Genomic DNA, 12,473 nt, shown 5'->3' with positions numbered 1-12,473 from the left:
CTTGGCTCTCCAGCTCACGGATCATTTTGTGGATGAGGATCATGGCATCTCAATTAGTTCGGTACTGCTGGCGGTGCACTGTTGAGGTGGCAATTGGTACTAAAACCGCAACTCCACAGGTACTCATTGCTCTTCTACCTTCAAGACTCCTACTGCAAATGGCTTTTCTGATAGTCCAGGTAAGCTGTTCAATTGCTTGATGCCCTCTGTCTCTACAGCTGCTATCCCAAATGCCCACCTGAGTACCTCTGGATCTTTGAAATACCCACTTTGGAGGAAGTCTATGCCTAAAATACATGGGGCTTCTGGGCCAGTCACAATGGACTGTTTCTTCCACTTATTTCCAGTCAGGATGATCTCAGCTTCCACTGAAGTCCTGTGATCTCCCTGTCACAGCAGCAATAGAAACATGTTCTGCCCCCACATATTTTGATGTGATTAATGTGCATTGTGCACCAGTGTCGACCAAAGCTTTATATATTTGTGGTTCTGATGTGCCAGGCCAACGAATCCACACAGTCCAACAAACACAGTTTTCCCTAGCCTCTACCTGGCTAGAGTCAGGGCCCCTCTAAGCCTGGTTATCCTTCTTTCCTGGGGCATACATCTTGGAGGTTCCTTCAAGGGGATCGACAATATCGTCATCATCATCATATACGGCAGTTTGATTATGGGTCACTGGAGCTGCCTCCCTTTTGGTGAAACTCCCTTTCGGAGTCTTGCCTTCCTTCAATTCACGCACCCGTTGTGCCAGAGCACCAGTAGGTTTTCCATCCCATTTCCTCATATTTTCTCCACAATCGCACAGGAAGAACCACAGCTCAGCTCGTGAGATGTACCTTCTTTCCCCATCTGGGGAGCATCTGTGTTGGGTACCAGGACCTCTGATCTGTATTGCTGAGACTTGGAGAAAACCCTCTTTCATCTCCTCCCTGAGTTTCTTATGACTCTCCTCTATCTTGTTTTCTAGTTTCTCTCCTAGTTTCTGCAGACGTGTTTCCACTGCTGCAATTCTGGCATGGGTTGGGCCATGTACAGCATCTGCATATGCTCAGAGCTTCTTTGCCATATTGAGCACAGTCTCCTCACTGTCATCTCGCTTCATTATTGCTACAGCAGAAGCGTATTCATGTGGCCCAAGTCTTACAAGTTTTCGCCACATCATGGATGTACACGTACTAAGTCTGGATTTACAGTATCTACATCATCTGAGAAGACAATCTCTGCCACTGCCATTTCCCTCAAGTGCTGAATTCCTTGTTCTATAGTCTTCCACTGGGTTTGCTGCATATAAAGATCATCTGCACACAGGTATCTTTGTGCTACTTTCCAGAACCTGTGCCCAGAGGCTGTGAGGGTTAGCCCCCCTCATCATTCCTTGGTCAATGACAGGATCATGTGACAGGGATCCCAAATGTCTCGCTTCACTACCATCCAGAATTGTAGCCTCCCCTGCAGCATCCCAAAGACAGAACAACCAACTAACTATAGACTCACCAGGTCATCGAGTGTAATCCTTTCTTAGGCCACGAAGGTCCTTCAGGGAATAGGACTCAGTAGTGGCTTCTGATCCTGCCTCAGTTGCCCTAACTCTGGCTATTGTGTCAGTAATTAGCTTTGAGGGTCCTTCTCCTGGATCATCATCATCAGTCCCTGGCCGGTCAGTTTTGCTTTTCTTCTTTTCTGCAGCGACTGCCAGTGGTTTAGGTTCACTGTCTGTTTTAGCTACAGCCTGGGTAACTGGGGTGTTATCTGCAGCCTGAGTGACTGGGACAGCTGCTGGTTTATCTCCCTGCCCCCCTGCCTCTGTCTGCCAGCTTACAGTATTGAGCAGTGTGCAATAAGCATAAGCCAAGGCCCAGCTTATTGCAATGATCCTTTTCTCATTAGAGTCATCATGGCACTTCTCTTTCAGGTATTTCCCCACCTCAGCTGGGTTCTGAATTTGTTCACACGGAAAATCCCACTCTACAGGTCAGAAAATTCCTTCAGGGTCTGGCCCATATTTTCCCATTCTCCACACCACTCAGAATTTTCCACACCTGGGTGAGGGGTTTCATCAGCTCCTCTGGACATCTCAGCCTTCACTCTAGAGAAGCTGCAGGCTGTATAAAGGAAGTTTACCAGAATAAATACTAGAAAGATGGTCTCTTTAAATATTGAGGGGAAACTGAACATTCTCAAAAAGTGACATACCAGATTCAAAAGAGAAGAAGGAGAGGCTGGAAAACCTCATGCCCTGCTCCTCCTCTAACAAACTGGGTGTAATTAGTAGTAAACCTCCAGAACATACTACTGGAACAAGGATGTAGGGTAGGATGAAAAAACCATAAACTATACATATCTTGAACAGACTCCAGTATCTTTACAAGCACCTTATAAATCACTATCACCAAGCCCAGCCCAATAGCTATTTTAATCCGTGCTCTTTTACTGTAAAAACTATGTGTAAGGGACAAGAATCCTAGTGACCAAAAAAGTACTGAAACCTCAAAAAAGCCTAGAGACCAGACCCACATGAAGGCCTCCACCCCAAGAGACATTATGAATGTAAGCAACACGGCTACTGACTGCTTTAACCCACTACAAAATAAGCACAACCAACATCCAATTAGTCAAGGAATAAAGTTTTTTTTCCACCTTTTTTCAAGTCCCGGTAGTTGGGCGCCAATAAACATATTTGTCCTGGTTCAGGGCAAATTTGGGGAAAGAGCCCCAAAAGGGTTCCTTCAGGAAAGCAGATTCAATTGGCCCCACTCTCCAACCAGTTCGGGAAAGATACCTCTTTGGAGAAAAGTGGAAAAAACCTGTTTATTAAACTACCAAACTTAAACAATATTAACCAATAAAACTTCGTGCCACTCCAAGAGAGAGACAAACTCAGAAAGATCCCCCGGGTTGCAGCTGGGCTCACTCAGTCTCTGATCAGTCCCTCCAGCACTGGAAATGCCACAGCCCAGGCCCAGCCCGCTGGGTCACAGGTGCTGCTGCTCAGTCCAGAGTAGGTCCAGAGAAAGGGAAAAAAAACACAGTCCAGGGAACTTCTTTGCCTCAGCTAGCTAAAACTAACTAGGAAAAAAAAGGAGAGCTCTGTCTTGTCTGTCCATCCACAGACACTCAGTCCAGGAGCAGGAATGTGGAGGAGGGAGTGCAGTTCTTGAAAACAAACTCTGCACTTCTTCCCCCCATCTTTCACTCCTGGAACAAGTCTTAAAGGTGTAGAACTTATTATTCGACATAAACAGGGCAGACAATTGGGGATAGAGGCATCATACAGTCAACCTAGGACACTGGCACATTCATGGGACTGTGGGAGTGTTATGTTCAGCCAGCCTCACAGAGGAAAGCCTGGACATTAATACAAGAAACTGAAATAAGAATCTGGACACCTGATAAAGGGCTTCTTACAACTCTGCAGCAGCAGGCAGGGGTAAATAGGAAGTGTCAGATCCACCAGAGCAGCAGCCTGGTCTACCCCACTCCTCCAGGGGTTGTTTGGCCACAGCCCTCACAAAGGCACAGAAATTCAACTTTGCAAGCTCCAGACAACAAAAGGGCATTTCCCTGTGCCACAGACCACCCCAGTGCCAGGGGCAAAGCCAAGCACCTGACCCAGCCATCAACACCCCCCCCCACCCCCCTCCCCCACCACTCTACAGCATTCACCAATGAAATGGTACAAAGGAGGCTCAGCTCCCTTTGCTGTGGATTTCAGGATGAGTGTCATGGTTTGACACGGAAAAAGAATTTTTCTGGAAGGAAGAGGTCAATTTGGATATTGACCAATTGAAGGTGGACATGCCACTGAGAGCACAGAGGGGTTAAAAGCAAAATTCCCAGCAGAACTCGCTCTCTTTGGTTCTGGTCAGCCGCAGTGCAGCCTCTCCCCTGCCCAGCATGGCTGGGTGGGGAGGGGGAGGCCCATGGGCTGACTGAGGTGGGCCCAAGGGTGGAGGGGCTGGAACTGGGCTGGCCCCTGCAGATGGAAGGGTGGAGGAAATCTGGGATGTCTCCATTCCCCCCCACCAGAATTTCTCTCCCGAGAGGGAGAGAGAAAGAGACATCAGAAGCTCTGTCAGCAATTCCACCGCAGAGAAGGAGGAGCAGGGAGTGCCACAAGGTGCCCAGCTGCCTGTGAGAGCTGGAGTCTGGGCATCAAGCCATCCTGGGAGTCCAGACTTTTAACCCTTCCTTGAGAAATGAAAGCTTTGTGATTTTTTTTTTCCCCCTTCGCAGTTTGAAAGAGAGAAAGAGGGACACCTTGGACCCTGGGATGTTAGAAGGAGGAATTCTAGATGGGAGGGGGACAAGGAGATGCTTTTGGCTGGACATTTCCATGTTGGCCACAAACTGAACCAATCTTCTCCTTCAAGAGAAATTGTATTTTGGGAGGATACCTGAGCAAAGTCAAGAGACCTGCTTCAGCTGGGAAAAGACAGAAGTGGAGTGAACAGAGAAAAAGTTTGGGGGTTTGTGGTGGTGCCCCCTGTCCTCAAAGGAAGAAAAAGATCTCTGTTCTTGGACCCTTGACCCCAGGGGAAAATGGGGGGGGGGGAACTGTGGTCCCAGAAAATGAAAAACTGAACTGTTATTTTCTCCCCTCTTGGCAGGGCATCCTTGAAAGGAAAAAATCCTAAAAGCAATCTGTCCATCCATGCATTGGTGGTGAAAGCACTGTGCATGGAAAGGAGAGGGTCACCATGGCAAACTTTTTTCTCCAGGCAGTGCCATGTGTGACATGGAAGCACAGGATGTGGCATCTGTATTTTCTTGGGGGGGTCTGTGGCACAGGAGAGACTCTGTCTCCCTCAATGGGCTGAGTATCACTTGTCTGGAGGGTGGAAACCTGATTGGGGGCCAGATTGTGTCTCACTGTGGTTTGTTGGAGTTGGGTGGTGGGAGGAGGAATGCTTTGCAAGGTTTTCATTTTGATCTTTGTGTGTTTCTTTTTCCTTTCTTTTGTAGTAGTAGCTTAATAAAGTTTTTTTCCTGTTATTAAGCTTGGGCCTGCTTTGTTCTATTCTTGATTCTATTTCACAGCATTCAATTGAGAGATTACATTTTCATGGGGGCACTGGCATTGTGCCAGCGTCAAACCATGACAATGAGAAATTATGTTCCATTTGGGTAGCATCATCAGCCCAACCCTATGACTGAAGGGTCTTTGATTAAATTTGACTGTAGAGAGGGCAGAAGTAAAGTTTGAGTCTGCATCTCATGGCTGGAAAACCAGCCCTGAAAATAAGAACTTCGGTCTTCTACTCTTGGCTCACAAAGTTCAAGTTTAAGGTATAATGACATTTTGACTTGTAGCAAGAGACAAGGTTGGTTATTCTGAGCCCTACACACATTAACATAATTTTTTTGAGAGAGTTGCCCTTAAATAACTTAGTTTTCAATTCTTCCTCGAAGCTGGGCAGGTAATGCCAGCCTCTATCAGAAGTGCAAGAGTGGCTTAATTCTTTATAAATTCATTTGAGATGTCAGAAGTGCTACTTAAATATCAAAAGCTTAGGATGAGCTTCTTATGGCCTATTAGAAGTGGAAAAGTAATTTTCTCCAGATTTGAGGAATCTTCTAAGTGATCCATGACTGAAATTATGAGACATCAGTGATAGCTACATAACTAATAGGCAGGCAAACAAGCCTAAAATTTCCATTAAATATTTATTAAGGTTTTATTAATTTACAAGTACATACTCATTAGGAAAACTCTTGCATTTCTAACACTTGACAAGCAGTGCCTGTAGCATAACACTGTAACTGGGACCTATAATCAAAGATATCTGCCTCAAACATATTGGATCCTAATAATAAAATTAACCATTAGAAACAATGCCAGTTATTAAAACAGACTTGTAAATTTGTCTCTTGAATATCCAAAAGTCACTGACATGTAGCATATGCATGAGTCAAATATGCCCTTTTTCTGCAGCTACTTCACATGTACAAAAAAGCAGGGCTGCTTCTGCCAGGGAAGTTAAGCAGCTTTTTTCTTTATCATTGTGTAGACCCAATTGCAATTTGACATCTTTTCGGAGTTGGAATTCTTTTACATCAAATTTTTTGCTGTGAAAAACATGGGTGTTTTTCAAGGTCAAGGGATGGAGGGAAAGGTGTTTGCTCAGTTTTAGGGACACTTGATTTTCTCCTCATGTGTTTGCCATTTTCTTTTTGTAATTGAAAGAGAGGAAAGGGGACTTCAAGAAAACTTTTTAAAAATGCAATTGCATAAAAATACAGAGTACTTTAATTATTAAAATAGAATAATTTCTCAAAAACTAACAAGAATACTTGCTGCCTTTTTACTGGTTCCAAAAGTGCCCCAATGCCTGCTGGGTTACAGCTTAATCTGTGGGGCAGTTATAACTATATATTCTTGCAGGAAGCACTCAAAGATAGCTACTAGTTTCTATTTGTAGTAGTGTAAATTTACCCGATTATGGAAGAGAAAACAGAACTCACAGAACACAGATCAACTCCTAAAATACAGCTAATCACTTACTAAAAACATAAAAAGCAGAGGCTAACAACTGTGCACTTCAGAAATGTAAAACATTGCATACAACTAATGCCAAGTATAAAACTGACAATATTTGTTAATTGAAAATGAAAGAATACCTTTTCTTTTTTCTATGTTTCTTGGTAAAGCATCTCTCATTGTTTCAGGTTAACATATTGCTTTGTTTAAAAAGTCAGATTATAGGTAGGGAAAAAAACCCTTCATTTCAGCCTTAAAAAACACATATAAAACATGGCCTCATGCAGGAGAGTTTTTTCACGGTAGACCAGTAATAGGACACTCTTGGCATATATCTTATAAGCATATACACAAAGATTCATTTCTTTTACTACTTCTAAAACATCTGATGTTCCCAGAACTAATGCACCCATAATCATCCTCCCTAGAAAATTAGGCTTTAATAGTTTTATTAGTAAACTGGAACTGTGGCTTCCAGGCTCTCCATCTTTCCCAGTTCTTAAAATTCAGAAAAATGATCATGATTTGTAAAATTCATATTTTTAAAACAACTTTTCAAAAACCAATCCCCTACACAAAAAAAAAAAAATACTTGCTTCCTCATTTGTTTTAATAAAAGCAAAACCAAGTTTCTAACAAGACACATTTTTAAACCATATCACAATCAATACTGCTGACGTAACTGGCAACTCAGGTGCACTGGCTTCAAGGTGCCTACATGGAGACATCCCCAGGAACCTGGCTTTAACAATGAGGATTTATCTAATCACTTTCCCATTGAAAATCTTGGCCCAGACTTCTCCTAAGTGTCAGTGCAATACAAGATTTCAGCCTGAGAAAAGATGCCTTTATTCTCCTATGCAAGCAGGGACTGCATCTCCCTGCTGCTGGAACACACCTTCATCTCCTTCCAGCCACAATTAAGGCTGACTTATCTTATGTGAGCCATTCACCTCTTAGTTAACAAGAGCAGCCTACTAAATAGCTGAGAGGTTTACAGGAAGGAAGCAGTTAAATTATAAAAATGTGAAATGTTTTGTAGCAAGCTGTGTACAATTAACTAAATTCAAATATACACCTTGTTCCAATCCAAGCCATTTATGAGATAAAAATAGTCTGCTAGAAGAATGTCATGATTAATGAGGTGAGACTCCAGCTAATTACTGTTTCCTCCAGAAGTAATTAGGTTGGCATTGCTAATCAAGATGAATGAACACTCTGACCCGCTTTTTAAAATGTAAAACTATGAGCTGCAGCAGCAATAACATCATTTAGTTCAGGCAATGTAGTCTTTATTAGGCTTGTAGTTTGATTAAATTCTTTTGTTATACCAGGCTTTCCACACATGAACAGATGAATGCTGCGATGTTCAAAGAGTTTATCACCCTTAATTAAAGACTGAAAAGGCTTGTTCAATTCACGGGGCAGTACACAGGACAGCTCTAAATTGATAGCTTTTAAGTGGGGGATAACCAGGGGAGTCACAGGGTTTCCCATCTGCAAGAGGATCCCTTCCTCATTCCACAGTTTTCTGTCATAGTACCTGGAAAATTAGCATCAGATATTTTTGTATTGATTCCATTACGCACCACTCATTTAATCAGAGCACCTTTTCATACACAACTACACAGCTTCACTCTTGCAGAGTGAATCTATTATGAGTTTACTGCACTGTGTCTGACTGTGGCCCTTTTGCACAGCTACCAAGATCCAGAGCAGCCTCATGTCCCACTATCCCAGCAGTTCTACCACAACTACACCATTTCACCCTGGGAAGGAGGTTGAGAAAGCAACATATGAATTACGTAGAGATACAATATATTATAGTGGAGTTAACACCTAGCAGTTTCCTTCTTTACCTCTTACCAGTAGATAAAGCACTCCCTTGTAACCAGGATTTATTTCCACCAAACACAAGGTCCAAATTTTCATCTAGGACTTTTAGTTTAAAGCATAAAAGAGTGGGTAAGAAAGCACCCCTCAGCCTGCACTGAGCTCTTGGATGTGTGAGCAGAGGGGTCTCGGGATCCTGCATGGGGCACAGGGAGGGACAGGGACACCATACACAGGCAGCAGCGAGAGAGCTGGTGCCGGGGCTCCCCAGCCCAGCCTCTGTCCATGGCACTGCAGCAGCCTCAGAGCCAGCAGCACTTTTCTGAGCAGCTCCTGTGCCTCAGGTGAGGGCAAAGCTTCCCACCTGGCACAGCACACACAGGCACAGAGGATGCCATTTTCCTGCCTCAGTGAAGTTTTGCTCAGCCACTGCCCCCAGCAGATACATTGCCCATCCCAGCAGGCAGAAGCTGCCTTCTCACACCTTCAGCACAATGCTTGTAGGAGCAGGGTAGCCCCCCACAAGCCACAGCAAAACAGACAGGCAGACAGTAGCTCACTGAGAGGGCTTTGACTCCTTTTCATTTTACTTAGTGAATCAGCTTGCTGGCTACAGATTTCTGCAATGACAAATACACTAGGAAACCAGGAAAGGAAAAACATCCACCATTCCTATGAGCTCCATTTCCCATCCCTGCAATGCCCCTTCATGGCTGTAGGCAGGATGTTGCACAGTCACCCTCTGCCTCCTTTCAGTGCTTGAGCAACAAAGTACGCAGTGTAGAAAGTTATTTAAAAATGTAAAACCAGTAAAAGACACTTCCGATGGCTACACACTTTGTTTCTCAGGCAGGCATGCTGATCTCACAAATCATAGAGTCACTGATGTTGGAAAAACCTCCAAGGCCACCAACCACCCTTTAATCCAGTATCACTCTTATTCACCACTACACCACAATCCTAAGTGCCACATCCAAATGTCATTTGAAAACTCCTCAGGGCAGCTAGCTTCAATGATTTACCAACATTTCAGTGTAGAAGCTTTTCCTTATGTCCAATCTAAAACTCCCTAGGTGCAATTTGAGGCCATTATCTCTCATCATTTTCACCTGTTACTTGGTAGAAGACTGATTTCCCTTCCCTGCTCCCCCTTCCTTTTTATAGCCTCCTTTCCAGGCATTGTAGAGAGCCATAAGGGCCCCTTCTGAGGCTCCTTTTCTCCAGAGTAAGCACTTCCAGCTCCCTCAAATTCACCCCATAAAACCTGTGTTCCAGATCCATCCCCATCTCTGTCCCCATTCACTGGACACACTCCAACACCTCAATGTCTTCCTTGCGGTGAGGGACCCAAAACTAAAGACAGACTTCAAGGTACAGATGTGCCATAGCAAATACCAGAGCACATGTCACAGCCAAGATGACCATGATACACAGAACACCCCCACACAACTTCAGAAAGCTTCACCTCAACAGTAACACCTTACCTCTTCAGAAGGCTTCACCCCAAACACAGCAACACTTCACCTCACCAAAAGGTTTCAGGCATCTACCCACACAGAGGAACACCACTCCCTTCTTGTCCTTCAGCCCAGCCTTTTATAGCCCTGATGTTGATGCACTGCACCTGTGTGCCCTCTGCTCCCTCTGGGGTTGGTCAGTGCCCCTGGGCACTCCATGGCTGTTCCCTTCAATGCTGCTCACCTGTCCTGCACAGCTGGAGCCAGTTAGGGATGAGGCTGGGCCACAGCCCCACTCCCAGCCACCACAAACTCTGTGCCTACACAGGTGCTGTGGTTTCCTCAGAACTCAGGGAGAGGTGTGAAAGGACAGGCTTCAGATACTGTGTTCTGACCTGTCCTAACCTCACCAAGCAAGACTAAGTGTTCCTTCAATCATGCAGCTGGTCCACGTGTTTCTGGGAGCACATCAATAACCTAAAAGTGAAGCATGTCACTTCTGAGCTGCTACATGCTACTGAAGCAACTCAAGTGGTTTACTCATGGAAGTTTTATTGATCTGCCCAAGCTGTAGGTGCTTATGCACTTTTACTGACACATCCCCTTAACTCCTGTTTTGAGAACATGGGTTAACTGACTCAAATTAAAACAGGTGACCCCACAGAAGCAAGCAAATTCTAAATCCCCTTTCCCTGGTCACAGCTGTGCCACAGAGGTGTTTCTCTTTCTGTCCACACATTATTTCCATGCATTCCTGCTGGGTGTATTCCAGGGTTCTCCAAAAGGTCCTACTGCAGAGAGCATGGGCAGCAGCTCTACTGCTGCTTGAGCATAATCATTTCCATTTCCCAGCCTGCTGCTACCACAGTGCAGGCATGCATCTGTGGTTTTCCTTGGACTCCTTCAGATGCATCATTCTGGGATGATTCTTTCCCTGAGAAACAGTCTGGTATATAGGGACTGTTGGATATTTTTTGGCTCTTGCCTTCCCTATATGCCCTCTAAATATGTCACAATGACATGTGATGTCCCCTCAAAGGTCTGCCAGGAAAGAAACCTGGATAGACAGGGAATGTTGAGGATGAACCCTCATTTTGTATGAGATCTGATTGGTTGCTGCTTTGATTTTTTTTTTAAGTAATTTTTTATTAGTAGAACTGCAAATATCTTTGCTGCCAAAGACTGATCTGGACACAGTGTAAGCAAAATGATTCTTAGCTCCTTTCTTTTTTTTTTTTTTATGATGATAATAAGACCCAAGGGTAGCCTAAGAAATACTGAGATAATTAAATCTTTGGATGACTAAACAAAAACTTCAAGAAAAAAAGGCAAATGAAGTAAGAATTAATAAGCCCATGAGGTCACTGCTGGTGTTCAGCTCATGTCAGGGGGCAGGGAACTTGCAGTCATGCACATGGCAGATATCACCCACCATGGAGAACGGAGTGTGGAGTCCACATCCCATCAGTGAGCTCATCTCCATAATAATCCTACACATCCCATATTTTTGGCACAACTTCTGCTGTTTTAGCAGGAATTGAGCTCAGCCTTGCCAGCCAAGGGGTGTAGAGGGTCTGGAGTTTCCAGACTGCTCCTCAGTCCAGTCCACCCCCACCAGTTGATGTTGTTTATAAGTCCCTGTACCCTCTCTGCTTAAAGAGAAATCTAGATCCACCTACTATCTGCACTTCCTGAGCTGTTGATGTAACACAGAGCTGAACTTGGCCAGCCTGGGAATCTGTCCCACAAACACTGGTGCATGCACCGGTAAAATCTGGTTTTCATGGGTTGAATGTCTGTGAGTGCCTAAACCACAGGGCAAATAAAGAGATCAGTCACATTTCTCAGACCCAAAGTGTATTAACCTGAAATGGAGAAATATTTATGCAGTATTTAGGGAGGCTCCCAGTTCTCTTCCTACTACCAGCCAAAGCATCACACACAGTATTTAACATGCATTGTGCACTGTACTCAGTCTGGTTTGGACAGCAGATATCAGAAGGAGCTGTCTTTCCCATCTGCATAAGCAGCTGGAAGAGCTTACCCCATGTACAAATGAGGAAGAGCACCTTTTTAATATCAGCAGCAGAGCTGGGTGTACAAAAGTGGGCACAAGAAAACACTCTCTTCCCATGTAGTTTTTTGGGCTGGCTTTTTTGGGGCGAGGAGGTAGAGCCGGGTTTCTCGTGGGCCTTTTTTGGCTCCTTCCAGCAGTTTTCCAGCCTTCAGGGCTTGTCAGGTTTGCAAAAAGAACAGCCAGGATCTGAGAAAAATTGTTCTTGTGCTTTTTTAGAGCCCTCTCCTTATTGTGCTGCTGCAGTGATGAGTGAGAGAACCTGGGCACACAACCGGGCTTGTCTGCTGCAGGTTTCCTTCAGCTAATTCAGGTTTTGTAAGTCTTGATGTGAGTTTTTCTCCCTGAAAGAGTAAAATTGAAAAAGTCACTGATGATTTGTTCTTTGCCTCTATTTTGGTGCCAATGCATCATTTAGCACTACAGCAACCATCAATACCCATTCAGGCACTATCACAAAGCTTTTCCTTAACATTCACTGTGTCATTTATAAAGTGATAAAAATCCCAGTTAGAGCAGTATATTCTTTTGTGGCCCCCTATTTCCTGCAACCTTTTAAGGTACTGGACAAAATTAACAACAAATTACTTTATGAATACCAAGTCCTTTTGTTGCAGGGTTCTGAGAG

The 12,473-nt window shown here is 44.3% G+C and overlaps 1 pseudogene; it reads right to left on the bottom strand.

Annotated features, from left to right (window-relative positions):
* Positions 1 to 571: 571 nt before the first annotated feature.
* LOC146763395 (uncharacterized) lies at positions 572 to 2,543 on the bottom strand (annotated as a pseudogene).
* Positions 2,544 to 12,473: the final 9,930 nt, after the last annotated feature.

This window comes from Lonchura striata, chromosome 1A, assembly GCF_050655825.1.
Source record: "Lonchura striata isolate lonStrDom1 chromosome 1A, ASM5065582v1, whole genome shotgun sequence".
In the NCBI taxonomy this organism is placed as follows: Eukaryota; Metazoa; Chordata; class Aves; order Passeriformes; family Estrildidae; genus Lonchura; species Lonchura striata.
This window is presented reverse-complemented; position numbering and strand designations above follow the sequence as displayed.